A 14,189-nucleotide genomic window follows, 5' to 3' on the forward strand; every position below is an offset into this window, starting at 1 on the left:
TTGGCTTATATTAAGCATTTATCTAACCTTAATCAAATAACTTGATTCTAGCACTAAACTTCTGAAATATTTATCACATTATAAACACAGGATGCATTTCTAATTCCTTTAGCTCTCAGAGCTGTACTCAAAATAGATAACATTTTCAGAAAGAAATCCTTGCCTTTTCCTTTTTGGCATCTGGAGTCTCTTCGAGAATACCTGCCATCTTAGATGCCAAGTCTTTCTCTACACCAGCAGTTAGTTGGTAAGGGTGGGACCCCGGGGGTACTCAAGACCCTGTCAGTACTCAACAAGGTCAAAATGATTTTATAATAACACTGATATTTTATTTCCCCTTTTCACTATGTTGACATTCACTGGCTCTGCAAAAACAGCCGTGGGTAACACTGCCTAGCATGAATCAAGACAGTGGCACAACCTGTGCTAATGAGTGTTGTGTCATCTTTACCACCATGCACTCAGTTTAAAACAAACAAACTAGTTTTACTTAAAGAATGGCTTGATGAAACAGTAAAAATTATTCATTTATTTGATTAATTTGTATTGCTATGATATTAATGTATTTTATCGAGTTTTAGTTTTATTAAACCTCAACCCTTAAGTACATGCTTTTTTAATAGTCTGACAAATTAGGAGTGTCACATAAAACCCTTTGTAACCCAAAATATCACAGTCATCTTGATAAAAAGTACTCGTGCAATTATTTGATGTATGACCTAAACTGTCATTTTTTCAAGGAACACCATTTTGCTTAAAAGAATGACTAATCAACTATGGTAATTCAAACTGACTCATAAAGCAGACATTTTCTCAAAACTAAGAGTGAACCTGCAACTTTAAGGAAAACACCTCTGTTGTATTGGTTGCCAATGATAAAACTTACACATTTAAGCAAAAATGAGAATTTGGAAAAACAAAACGAGCTTGACAACTTCTCAGTATTTTTCTGATGAGATGGAAGATGGTATTCATGAATGTGATTTTTTCATATTGTAAAAAGAAATGTGTCGGTTGGAAGATCTGCATAACCAAGGAAACCAATATTTTCTGAACGGCTAGTGCATAATGGGTCCAGATCAGGCATGGGGAAAGGTCCTCTCCAAGCAGGAGGTAGACCAAGGGATTTTACGTCATAGAGGATAAGTTTACTGACGTGTCAAGTGTTTGTGTAGCATCAAAGAAGCTGCACAATTACCTGGAAAGGCTATTCCATTCTTCTTGTTTTTTCTCATCCCATTACTGCGTGAGACCAGGTTTTCTTCACCTCCTTAACCAAAACATATTGCAACAGATTGAATGCAGATAGAAGAATCCATCTGTCTTCTATCAAGCTGGACACTAAAGAGAATTGCAAAAAAAAATTTTAAAAAGCTACTTGTGGGCTTCCCTGGTGGCACAGTGGTTGAGAGTCCACCTGCCAATGCAGGGGACACGGGTTCGATCCCTGGTCCGAGAGGATCCCACATGCCACAGAGCAACTAAGCCCGCGTGCCACAGCTGCTGAGCCTGCGCTCTAGAGCCCGTGAGCCACAACTACTGAGCCCGCGTGCCTAGAGTCCGTGCTCCGCAACAAGAGAAGCCACCGCAATGAGAAGCCCATATGCAGCAACGAAGACCCAACACAGCCAAAAATAAATAAATTAAAAATAAATAAATTTAAAAAAAATAGCTACTCGTGTTGCTACATTCTTTTGTTTTTCATAAGAAATGTATTTTATATTAACATGGAATCATTTTATTTTAAAAATTTATTAATGAGTAAATATTTTAAATGTTTCTCAGTTTCAGTTTTGAATATATCAGTATCAACTATTATATCCAATATTAAATATCAATCGACATAAACCCATGTCAACAAAAACTTTGGGGTGTACGATACTTTTCAAGAGATTAAAACTTTGAAAATCATTGCTTTGTACTATGAGGCTTAGCGATAGGATCAGAGCCTTTGTTTAAAATATCTGCAGCAATGCAATCCCCATGAGAATTATTTCTTAGTTTCTTAGCCTGAATTCAGGATATATTTTAAATACAAGGGTTAGATGGGAGTCTAGTGAATGTCAGTTATCATTGCTGTGTGAGTTGCAAGTTCAACCATTTTAAAGCACAACTTAAGGAAACTGTTACATCAGAGATGATATTTTTAATGAAGTACCTAGTGTTTTTGTTTATTTGAGGACTCACCATTTCACCGTTCATGGGGGGCTTGGGCGGGGAGTCTCAGGCCTCAGTTTCAAGGAGAACTGTGCTTCCCTTGAGAGACTGGTATGCTCTGACCTTCTATCAACCATTTTTCTCCCTTTTCTTTGGCTTCTAGGAAGCCTGAAGCTAAATTCTCAGCTTAGCCTGGCTTGCAAATGGAAACTTACATGTCTTAACTTACCTTACCCTGCCTTGATTTCATTCTGCCACTCTCCCTGCACTTATCTTTGATTTCTTCATCCGAATTTTCATGGGTATTTCCAAAAGCTACCTCCAATCCTTTTGCCAAACAAGTTAAAGTGTAAACATATAAGTGCCTGCAACTACCAGTGATGCAGGAAGTTTGTTCTCCTCTGGGTACTGAACCCAGCTCCTTTCTAAGCACAGGTTGCGTGTCTGTAACTTCTTTGCTATTATTTCCTTTATTTCATCTATAAAATAGGGGCGTGGGTTCGCGATGGAAAGCAGCATAGCCAGGCCTTAGGAAAATCTGGAGAAGCCAGCTGGGCCCCAGAGGCTGTGGAGCGGAGAGGCAGAGGAATCTGCTTCTCTAATGAAAGGGCCCTTCTTTCCAGGGGATTATAAGAATATTCATGACCCTTGAGATCAGCAGGTGAGGCCCAGCCCTCCCCACTCATCCTTTGGGCAAATAGTCCAAAAAGCTGAGGTTGCCTGGATAAGAAAGGAACAGTGGGAGCTGGAAGATTTTCCCGCTTCTCTTGGCCCCCAGCCCCTGTATTTTCGGGGCGATGGGGGCGGACTTGTCCTGAGGTGAAGCACGGACTGTGTCTTTCATTTCTAAAGAGCAGCCAGTAAGGCCGAGGCAGAAGTCCCGTGACATGACTTGAGACACAAAATGGAATCTTAGCATCGAAGACCCCCTTTGACAACAAGAAGAAAAGCCCTTTTCTTCCCAGCCCGGATTAGGCGAGAAGGGAATTCTCTGGAACATGTGTGCATTGTTTCGTGGAGGGCAGCCAGGCTGGCCCCGGGGCTTGCCTCCCAAAGTCAGCCCAAGGAAGCTTGTCCCCGTGTAATTAAAAGGGAAGGGAAACAGCAGGGCGTCTTGTTCCGCTGCTGCCCACCAAAGTGGGGTCCCCAGGGGACGCTGTGGCCCAGGAAACTGGCTAAATGAATGGCTACCGGAGGGCTCGCTAAATGTGTGGGCCCTGGAGACAGAGAGAGGGCAGGGCACGGAGTCTCGGCAGAGCTCTTCTCATAAAACGGGAAGAAGAGAAACCCTCTCAGACAGCAGAGATGCCTGAGCTTCTTGCCACCTGACCGGACAGCAAGGCCGCCCTGGGGACGGGGCACCTGCTGCGAGGGGTCAGCTCCTCGTGGAGAGCAGAGCCCAAGGCCGTGTTGCCAGGCCCCCGTTTGTCCAGCTGACGCAGGCTGGCCCCTCGCTTTCTCCCGCTGACAGCAAGGCCGGGAGCCCGGAGGTCACAGGTCAGGGCCGGGACGCTGAGGACGCTGAGGCCCGGGGCTCACAAAGGGGAGCAGCGAGCTTCCCCTGGCAACACGAGTTTCTGGAAAGTGGTCTCTCGTATTTGTCAGTGGTAAAGTGTCTCACTCAGAAATGATTGGGAGCAGTAAAACCCTGAGCTAGAGGCTAAGATATTTGGCATTTATAGAGTTGAATCCAGTTAAGAAAAAAAAAAAAAAGTTCCTTTTCCTATAAAATAAGAAAACTTCCTCATGAAAAGCTTTCTAATGCCATTTCCCGAAATCTTCAGTTCAAGATGTAAACTTTCTGCTTCAGTTTCCCCAGCTCCCTCTGCCAATCTGGCAGGTTGGATTATAGAGGACTTGAGAGAATCTTGATCGGCAGGCTGGAAATTTGTGACTCCTGAACCCCAGGTCCACAGGGAAGATAAGAGTGACAACAGCCAAGCGGGTCGGTTTTCGAAGACCCCGCACATTCTGCCTAAGGTCACGCACGTCCCAAAGGCCTCAGCAGCGAGCCAGCAGGCCTGGGCGCTCTGCTTTCTCTGGTAAGTGATGAATCTAAGTCAATATCGTAAAGGCGACCTGGCCCTTCTGGCTCCGCAAATATTGGAACAAAGCCTTGAGCACAGCGATGCTGTTGACAGTTACGAGATGGCGGCATTGTTGTCTTTGTCACCATGAAGTGCAGCTCGGTGGAGGCTGGCCTAACACCCTGTGTACACAGAGGAGACAGTGCGCGCGGAGGCCCGGCTGTTAGCTCTGACAACACGCGCGGGCGGCCGGCCCTCAGCCCCTCCCAGGGGCACAGCTGGGGCGCCGGACACACTGCCCTCTCCACCTACTGGGGGCTGCCCAGCACAGCGTCCGGGCCACATGCTTCCTTTCCTCTCTCTTTTCATTCATTTGTTAAAAATACATTCTTATTGAAATGTAACGTACACGTGTCACCTGCCCAGCTTGATGGAAACTGCCACACCCTTGTATCCATCAGGTCAAGAAGCTGAACGTTTCCGGCATCCCACAGCCCCCCTGTGCTCCCTCCCAGGATCACCTCCTGCAACAGTGACCACTCTCCTATTCGGACTTCTAACGTAAATTACTTTCCCCTGTTTTAAGCCTTTTGCATTTGAAACTTTCCCTTGGCATTTGAAGCCAAGGTACTGTGTGTTTGTCCAGCAAGGCGTGGTTACAATGCAGCGCTCACGCTGATCTCCCCTCCACCCTTGCTTGGGCAAGCCCTTCAGTGCTCTGGTATCAGGTTGGCCTTGCTAAAGGACAGAGTTGGTCTGAGTCTCGTGGGGCCCTTCCAGTGCCAGCGTGTGGTCCCGGGCTCCACTATGGGGGTCGATGGGCTGCGCACAGGAGGACTGTAAGCCCATGTCCATGCACAGGCTTGGGAGTATGTTCTAAGAAGGAGGCCCTGCCCTGCCCATCATGCCGCACTGTACCTTCGGTGCCGCCATCCAGAAACATCAGAAGACAGGTCAGTTTAGGATTCTCTCCACACCACTGGAATACACCTGATTCGGTCCTGTCCTGAATCTGGTCCGTTCTCCTATCTGAAAACTGTCCGAGGCAGATGGAGAGAGGGAGGCTGGAAACTTCCCTCTTACTACACTCTGCTGAGTGATAGATATCCCACTTCTTTTTGCATTCCTAAAGCCTTTTCTGTGTGTGCGTGTGGAGTGGTAGTGGTGGGATAGGGTGGCAGGGAGTGGAAATGGCTTACAGAAAGCATGCCAGAGCTGGGGGTTCAACTTCTTCCCTCACAGACAAAGAACCAAACTTGAGTCTGCCCGCCTGACGTGCAGCAAAGCCAGTCTACTTACACCGGGTTGTGGTGAAGGAAAGTACAGCATTTATTGCAGGGTCCCAAGCAAGAACAGGCAGCTCATGCTCAGAAGACCTGAACTCCCCGATAGCTTTCAGACAGGGTTTTTAAAGGCAACATTAGGGGTGAGGGTTGTAGGGTGCATGATCAGCTCGTGGACATTCTTCTGATTGGTTGGTGGTGAGGTAACAGCGTGGTATTTCTGGAGTTAACATCATCAACCTGGTTCTGAGGTCTGCATGCCTGTGGTCAGCATAGTTAACTTCTTCCACCTGCTGGGGGTTTTATTTTATTTTGTTTTTATTAACATCTTTTCTCGAGTATAATTGCTTTACAATGTTGTGTTAGTTTCTGCTGTATAACAAAGTGAATCAGCTATACGTATACATATATCCCCATATCCCCTCCCTCTTGCTCTGCTGGGGGTTTTAGTATCTGCAAAACAACTCAAGAATACGGCTCAGGATATTACCTATAGCCCTTGAGGAGGAACTAAAGGTCCTTGACTTTGTTTTATGGCTAAACTATTATTATTTGTCTTGCTTGACTGTTTTCCTTTGCTTTTGCATTTCCTCACTTCTCTGATTAAATTTGTTATTTGGAACTCGGAGAGATCTAGGAGGCTCAAGCTTTTCTACAAACAGTTTGGTAGGGATTGAACATGAGAAGGAGAGTAATAACGCTGGATCACAGACAATAACTTTAGAGAACGAGCACTCCTAAAAGGGGCATGGAGTGCTGTGGGAAGACAGGCCAAAGAAAGCCCATCAACCTAAGTGGCCTTTTTGGAGGAGGTGGCATTTCAGCTGCACGGAAGGATATACTTCAAAAAGTGAACTGTCATATTTCACCTTTGGCCTAATAAGCTCTTAATTGTGATAATGGCTAAGAAACTTTACAGTGTATTGATGTCATACATTTTACTTCGACCTATGTTATAAAGTCCCCAATACATTGCTATTATTTTTGCTTTAAACAGGCAATTACATTTTTCAAAATGATCTTTGAGAGGGACTTGTAATAAAAAAGATCATATACACTTACTCATGTAGTTACCATTCCTGGTACTCTCCAGTCCTTTCCATAGATCCAGATTTCCATCTGGTATAATTTTTAATGGATTTCTGTTGCTATTTCTTATAGTATAGGCCTGCTGCTGCTGAGCTTTTTCAGCTTTTTATTTATTTAGTTTACTGAAGTATAGTTGATTTACACTGTTGTGTTAGTTTCAGGTGTACAGCAAAGTGATTCATATATATATATAATATATATATATATTCCTTTTTAGATTCTTTTCCATTATAGGTTGTTACAAGATATTGAATATATAGTTCCCTGTGCTATACAGTAGGTCCTTGTTTTTTAATCTATTTTATATATAGTCATGTATATCTGTTAATCCCAAACTCCTAATTTATCCCTCCCCACGCCCTGCCCCTTTGGTAACCATAAATTTGTTTTCTACGTCTGTGAGTCTGTTTCCATTTTGTTTTGTTTGTTTGTTTGCTTTTCCGGTAGAAAGCGTCCCTTTTTATTCCTTTTATAGCAATCTAAACCGACAAGAGAGGAACTTCCTAAAAGATTTATGAACACTAATTTAATGAAACAGTGACTTTTAAAAATCAAAGACAGAAAATGCAACACACATTATTTTGGTAAAAAACTGAGAAACAGAATATTAAGCCATTAGTATATTAAATAAAAACAACTTTTAGTCCCCCATACCTTGTTCCTATATCAACTAAAGATTCTTAAAATAATTTAAAGCACTTGGATGTCCTTGGAGGGTAATATTAAAATGCACAATAACATTTCTGATTACATTTTCATAGGTATGATTAGAAGGAATAGTAAATTGCATATTCTTTCATTCAAAATATGGAAATCTGAAATACTAAAACAAAATTGACAAAATAATAATCGGTTTGTGCTGGGTTTTACCTAGTTTTAACCCAAATAGTGATTTTTATTACATAGTACCTGCATTTGAGGGTATAAGAAATATATTTTTCTTGATTACACAGAATGCTTAATTGTAAAATGCTTAAATACAGCTCTCTAGGAACATTTCCATGTTCTTATCAATGACCATAAAGTGAATAGAAGGCATTTTTCAAATTTTTTTGAGTGTGAGTTTAGGGGAAAGCAGGATGGAAGGTGACTGAGATCCAGTGTTTAGGTGACGTGGCAAGGCCATCCAATTAGCCGGCTGCAGAGTTATGGATGGGACCCCGGATTTTCTTGTCTAAAAATCCTGCAGATTAGTGTACTCAAGAAGGGGAAGAGAATCTAATTACAACTGTAGAAACTTTTAATTTTTCAAAACTCAGTTAGGTGTGTGTATGGTCCATAGGTGTCGAGCTTTAACACCTGCCTGTTGCCGTAAGTGCCATGTTCCGTCACCACCCCCAGCTTCAGCACACTTGCTGTTAGCAGCTAATTCTTTTTTACAGAGAGTCACAAATTGGGAATAAAATTCTAACCCCTCTTCTTTTCCAGAGTTAGAGTGATACTGCATGCTTCTTCCTTTTACTCTCCGCCCAAAGGTGGCTTGAGGGATGGTAAGAATGTTGCCAGATAGATCCAATATAGAGATGTGCTTGCCATTTTCTGTTTCACTTAATTTCACATTTAACAGTGTATTAACCATTTTGGGAAGAAGCTCTTTATCAGCTCCCTTGAAAAATCACACGTAGATCACTAATCCTCTCTGGACCTCCACCCACTGGGCCGCGGCGTCCCCCTCGGCGGGGCGTACTTGCACCTGGGCATGCAGGCACTGCTGCAGGACGGCCCGGGCCTGAGGTGGCCGGCCACTTTCAGCATGGCTCAAGCCCGCGCGGATATCCCACAGGTTCCCGCCTCGCGCCGCACAAGCTCGCCCCCCGGGGCTCAGGGCTGTTTCCATTTTGTAAATAAGTTCATTTGTAACATTTTTTTTAGATTCCACATATAACTGATATTGTATGGTATGGAGGTTCATTTAAAAAACTAAAAATAGAGTCACCATGTGATCCAGGAATCCCACTCCTGGGTATACATCCAGAAAAGACAAAAACTCTAATTTGAAAAGATACATGCACCTGATGTTCATAGCAGCGCTGTTTATTTTATTTTATTATTTATTTATTTATTTATGGCTGTGTTGGGTCTTCGTTTCTGTGCGAGGGCTTTCTCTAGTTGTGGCAAGTGGGGGCCACTCTTCATCGTGGTGCGCGGGCCTCTCACTATCGCGGCCTCTCTTGTTGCGGAGCACAGGCTCCAGACGCGCAGGCTCAGCAATTGTGGCTCATGGGCCTAGTCGCTCCACGGCATGTGGGATCTTCCCAGACCAGGGCTCGAACCCGCATCCCCTGCATTGGCAGGCAGATTCTCAACCACTGCGCCACCAGGGAAGCCCCCAGCGCTGTTTATAATAGCCAAGACATGGAAACAACCTGAGTGTCCTTTGACAGATGAATGGATAAAGAAGATGTGATATATATATATATATATAATGGAATATTACTCAGCCATAAATAATGAATGAAATATGGGAATTCCCTGGCGGTCCAGTGGTTGGGACTCAGTGCTTTCACTGCTGAGGGCCCGGATTTGATCCCTGGTTGGGGAACTAAGATCTCACAAGCCTCCTGGCGCAGCCAAAAAAAAAAAAAAAGAATGAAATAATGCCATTTGCAGCAAACGGATGGACCTAGAGATTAACATACTAAGTGAAGTAAGTCTTCCAGCTTTTATATGTCTTAAGAAGTCCTTATTTCACCTTCATATTCAAAGTTTTTTTTTCTGCTGGGCAATGAATTCCTAAGTTGGTTTTCCTTTTCAGAACTTTAAAGATGCTTCTCCTCTGTCTTCTGAGCGGTGGTGTTTTCAGTGTGAAATCTGTTATGATTCTACTCTTTGTTCCTTTGTACGTGCTGTGTCTTTTTTCTCTAATTGCTTTTTAAATTTTCTTTTTACCACTGGTTTTAAACAATTTGATTGGGATATGCCTTGTACTTTCCTTCCTGTTTCTTGTGTTTGGGGGGTTGTCAACCTTCTTGTATCTGTGAGTATACAGTTTGTTTGTTTTAATTAAGTTTAGAAAAACTTCAGCCATTATTTCTTCAATATTGTGCTCCTCTTCTGTGATCCCCATTACACATACATTAGGTCACTTGGAGCTGTCCCACATCTTACTGATGGTCTGTTCATTTTTTTTCCTGTTCTCTTGGGCTTTCATTTTGTGTTTCTGTTGCTATGTCATCAAATTCACTGATCTTCTCTTCTGTAGTTACCTATTTGCTGTTAATCCCACACAGGGTATTTTTCATCTCAGACCCAGGGGAATGAGAACTTGGGGTGGTGGTGGAGAACCTATGCATGCAGCTGGGGGAATCAGAGAAGGTTTCATAGAAGAGGTGGCATTTGAGATCAGCCTCAAATGATGGGGAGTGAAGGTATTTCAGAAGAAATAGATGCAGATAGAAAAAAAGAGTTCATCACTAGCTGAAGACAGCAGAAACAAAGCACAGAGATGAGGAAGGGCTCTGCTGGTGTGGGCACAATTTGAGTGGAATATGGTAAAAGGACAGGGGATGAGCTGGAATGCAATTGAGGAGAGCCTTGAATGTCACAGTGAGTCTTTTACATTTTTAGAGGCAAAAACATTAGACCAGACTGAAATAAAAATCCTGAGATAGAGCTCAAAACCAAACAAAATCAAACCCAGAAAATCTGTTAGAGGTGGTGTTACAGATTCCTTGCTTCAAGATGTCCCTTCCTCTCCTTGGTAATCAGCTCTCACATATGAAATAACAGAGTTGAATATTGCTTCACCACTGTTTGGTATACATGATCTCTGGGTCTCTTTCTACTCTCAATATGCTCCATGAGTCAACTTAATTTCAGTAACACTGAGGAGTCATCAATTGTTTTTCAACAGGAGAGTGACATGCTTTTTAAGGAAATGAATATTCAAACATTTGTAAACAAGTCTGGTAAGTTCTCATTATAATAACAGTTAGTGAGACTTAGAGGGAAGGTATTATACCCATAGATGAGAGTGTGCATTTTTCCCCATTCACAGAAGAAATGAAGATGAAGAGAGGACCAGAGAGAGCATGAAGAATATGTTTTTGAAGGTCTATTTTGCAATCAAGTAAACGGCAAATGATGGCTTCAGGTATTAAATACAATCCAAAACTGTTCCAATGGGGAGTGCCAGCTGAGAGCTGGGACACCATATGACCCAGCTAGCTCCTTCAAGCACTGTGGTAGAGTGGTAGCAAGAATTACAGCAGACTTGGGTTCAAAGTTTTACTCTGTCACTAATGAGATTCTATAACCTATATGAGTCTTGGTTTCTTCATCTATAAAATACTAAGAATAATGCCATAACTCAAAGATTCTTGGTAAAATTTAAATGTGATTAGGGGGACGTCCCTGGTGGTGCAGTGGTTAAGAATCTGCCTGCCAATGCAGGGGAAATGGGTTCAATCCCTGGTCTGGGAACATCCCACATACCACAGAGCAACTAACCCCATGCACCACAACTACCGAGCCTGTGCTCTAGAGCCCGCGAGCCACAACTACTGAGCCTGCACACCACAACTACTGAAGCCCACGTGCCTAGAGCCCGTGCTCTGCAACAAGAGAAGCCACTGCAATGAGAAGCCCGTGCACTGCAATGAAGAGTAGCCCCCACTCGCCTAGAGAGAAAGGCGAGAAAGCTCGTGCACAGCAACAAAGATCCAAAGCGGCCAAAAATAAATAAATAAAAAGAGTTTAAAAACTGTGATCAGCATGTAATTAAGGATAGTTTCATCAATATCCCAGCACATTTTTTTAGTAGAAATTGACACACTGATTCTAAAATTCACATGGCAGTAATTCAAAGGACCTAGAAAACCAAAACAGCTTTGCAAAATAAAATAAACCAGAACAAGATTAACAATACTTGATTTCAAAACTTACTGTAAAGGTAGATTAATAAGGACACTGTGATAGTGGCATAAAGACAGACAAATAGATCAGTGGAACAGAATAGAGAGTACAGAAATAAACCCATGCACATATGGACACCTGATTTTTGACAAAATTTCAATATTATTCAATAAAGAAAGGATTTTTTTCAACAAATGGTGCTGAAACAATTGGATATGCAAAAAAATCTTCAACTTGTGATAAACATAAATTATCATGAAATGGATTATAGACCTAAATATAGAAACTGTAACTATAAAAATTCTAGAAGAAAACATTGGAGAGAAGCGTTGCAAGCTCAAGTTAGGCAAACACAACTAAAGCACCATCCATAAAAGAAGAAATTGATAAATAGGACATCATCAAAATTAAAAACTTCTGTTCTATAAAAGACACTGTTAAGGGAATGAAAAGACAAGCCACAGACTGGAGAAAATATTCATGGATCTGAAAAAAGACTTGTACTCAGAAAATATAAAGAACTCTCAAAGGTCAATCATAAGACTCAAATAACCCAATTAAAAATATGGGCAACATATTTGAATAGACATTTCACCAAAGAAGATGTAGGATGGCAAATAAGCACATGAAAATATGAGGTACAAATATACACCTATTAGAATGGCTAAAGTTGAAAACTGACCATGCCAAGTGCTGACAAGTATCTAGAGCAATTGGAACCTTCTTATATTATTGGTGGAAATGTAAAATGATACAACCACTTTGGAAAACAGTTGGCAGTTTCTTAAAAAATTAAATATATAGCCCACCATATGATTTAGCCATCCCATTCCTAGGTGTCTACCCAAGAGAAATGAAAGGCTGTGTCTAAACAAATATTTGTACGCAGATGTTCTTAGTGGCTTTATTTCTAACAGCCAGAAACTGGATATCACTCAAATGTCTACCAACAGAGAAATGGATAAGCACACTCTGGTATATCCACACAATAGAATACAACTCTGCAATTAAAAAGAATGGACATGCATGCAACATGGGTGAATCTCAGAATGCTGATGCTAAGTGAAAGAAACCAGATTAAAAAAAAATTAAAAGAGGACATATTGTATGATGCTAGGAATCACATTCTAGGAATTGCAAACTAATGTGATAGAAGATCTGTGGGTGGCTGGGGACAGGATGAAGGTATTATAAAGGGTGCAAGGGAACTTTTGGGCCGATGAGTATGTTGACTATCTTGATTTTGGTGATGGTTTCACATACGCAGAGACTTATCACTTGTACAGTTTAAATATGTGCTGTATATTGTATGTCAGTTATACCTCAATAAAGAAACAAAGAATATAGGCTTCTCCATTGCACAGACATGGATTCAAATCCTACGTTTAAATCCTAGCTCACCACTTACAGGCTGTGGGAACTTTGGCAGGTTGCTTAACCTCTCTGAACCTCAAATTCTCATCTGCAAAATGAGAATGATAATATTCCTACCTTCCTTAAAAGATGATTATGAACATGGAATGAAACAATACAGATAAATTGCTTAACAGAATACCTGGGACATAGTAGGTGCTTAATAAATACTAGTTGTTATTATATCTTGATAGTGCATTAAACCTGTCTATCCATTTGTGATCATTTGACATCATTTCTATATTATGCCTTTCAATAAATGGCTATGGTATGTCTATTTAAAAAAAAAAAGTGCTTCCCACAGCACCTGGCATTTGGTAAATACTCAATAGAGTTTCACCCTTTTTCCACGCTTACCTTCCCCGACTGAATTTTCTGTGTTTGGTCGTGAAGAGTCTTGGCACCCTAGATCAAGAGGGGACACCAGCTATACCAGGCAGGAAAAGCCAGCTTCTGAGAGAGACAATTCAGCTGAGTCTAGGTCTCCCGTCTTGTCCCCAAGTGGGTGTGGCTGATGCTGACCCCACCTGGTGAGGCCTGGAGGTACCCTTCTCTCTGGGCTGTGACTTGACCTACGAGGGGCCTGGCACTGTGGAGGCCCAAGCTCTCCTTTTCTCCCAGGCCTCATGGAACTTTCCACATCTACAAGTGCTGGGCCGCCAGGCAGTCTGTGAGCCTCGGCTCTCCCTCCAGGGCGGAGCAGGTTCTTTGGAGGAGGTGGCCTTATTGTCCAGGAAGATTCTTTGGCCACAAAGCCCTGCCGAAGTCTCCACAACCCTGGAACAAAACTGGGACTAGAACTTTCACAAAAGAACAAGGCTTGCTCTGTGTGGCCGCAGCAGCTGAAACTTCAGCCAGGAAGGCTGAGAAGGCAACCCCGCCACTAGTTTGTTCGGGCAACAAAGACGGCCCCCTTTTGGTTAACCTTTCAGTTCCTCCGAGTTCCCTGACAAAGGGCCATGGGGGAGCTGGGAGGTGTGGTCAGGATGGGGTGGTGGCCAGGACTAGCTAGCAGGTTTCAGATGCGGTGGAAATAAAGGGAGTTTGTTTAGCTTCTCCTGGAAGATTTGCCCGTTTGCCTGGTGGCAGCTGACAGTGCCAGTTTTGAGAATCAGATCGGACCCACAAAAAAGCCCCAGTGGGAAGTGAGCTGAGCTCTGAAGCCCAAACCTCTTCAAAAGGAGATCTGCAGGGCTTCCCTGGTGGCGCAGTGGTTGAGAGTCTGCCTGCCGAAGCAGGGGACACGGGTTCGAGCCCTGGTCTGGGAAGATCCCACATGCCGCGGAGCAACTGGGCCCGTGAGCCACAACTACTGAGCCTGCGCGTCTGGAGCCTGTGCTCCGCAACAAAAGAGGCCGTGATGGTG

The 14,189-nt window shown here is 42.9% G+C and overlaps 1 pseudogene; it reads right to left on the bottom strand.

Annotated features, from left to right (window-relative positions):
* Positions 1-7,715: 7,715 nt before the first annotated feature.
* LOC118893998 lies at positions 7,716-8,393 on the bottom strand (annotated as a pseudogene).
* Between the last annotated feature and the right edge of the window lie 5,796 nt (positions 8,394-14,189).

Source organism: Balaenoptera musculus, chromosome 4 (assembly GCF_009873245.2).
Source record: "Balaenoptera musculus isolate JJ_BM4_2016_0621 chromosome 4, mBalMus1.pri.v3, whole genome shotgun sequence".
Taxonomy (NCBI): domain Eukaryota; kingdom Metazoa; phylum Chordata; class Mammalia; order Artiodactyla; family Balaenopteridae; genus Balaenoptera; species Balaenoptera musculus.